Consider the following 1,092-nt stretch of genomic DNA (forward strand, 5'->3'; position numbering starts at 1 on the left):
CGGCCGCGTCCCCCTCACGCACGGGCCTCGTCCCGCCTCCCGAGCCCGTGCGCCGTCCCCTGCACGCCGTCGCCGGCCCTCCACCGAATCGCCTCCAACCCCGGCCTCCTCTCCCTTGGGTGACCCCGGCCCCTGAACCCTCCCCTCCTCTCTGTCCCTGGCCGCCGGCGCCCGCGCCCAGCTCTCCCTCGCCGCCTGGGCGGGCTACGCCCGCACAGCCGCTCGTCGCCCCCATCCCAGGTGGACTCGAGCGCGTGCCCGCACCCCGTACCCAGCGCCCGCTAGGCCCCCTCGGGCCACTGACTAGTGGGCCCTGCCCCGTAACGTTTTTAGAAAAAAAAGAGAATTAAAAAAATAAAATAAAAATAAAAATGATTTAATAAAATTAATTATTAATTAATTAAGTAATTAATTAAGTTAATTAATCCTGATTAGATTAACCTAATCACTAATTAAATTAATTAATCTGTAAATAAACTAAACAGAGAATGACAGGTGGGTCCCTCTGGACCCACATGTCAGGTTGACCAGGTCAATGGTCAACGTTGACTGCTGACATCACCCTGATGTCATGCTGACGTCAGCATTTACTATTCTGGATAATGTTGGATTAAATAATTAATTAAAAATCAGAAAATGATTAAATCTTTAGAAAATCATATCTTTTAATCCGTAACTCGGATTAAAATACTTTCTACATGAAAGTTGCTCAGAACAAAGAGACGAATCCGGATACGCAGTCCATTCATCCGCCGCACACCCCTAACCTATCGAACCCGCAACTTTCCCCCTCCGGCTCCTCTGCCCGAAAACATGAAACACCGGGGATATTTTCCCGGATGTTCCCCCCCTTAACCGGCATCACCTCATACCATGTTAGGGCCCGCCTAGCATCGTTACTTGTCTTGTCATGCATCGATATGCATCCGTTTACATGGTATTCATTGTTTCTTTCCCCCCCTTTTTCTCTTCGGTAGACTACGAGACCGATGCTGCTGCTGCCCAGTTCGACTACGGAGTTGACGACCCCTCTCTCTTGCCAGAGCAACCAGGCAAGCCCCCCCCCCCCTTTGATCACTAGATATCGCCTAC

The sequence above is a fragment of the Triticum dicoccoides genome, chromosome 3B, assembly GCF_002162155.2.
Source record: "Triticum dicoccoides isolate Atlit2015 ecotype Zavitan chromosome 3B, WEW_v2.0, whole genome shotgun sequence".
In the NCBI taxonomy this organism is placed as follows: domain Eukaryota; kingdom Viridiplantae; phylum Streptophyta; class Magnoliopsida; order Poales; family Poaceae; genus Triticum; species Triticum dicoccoides.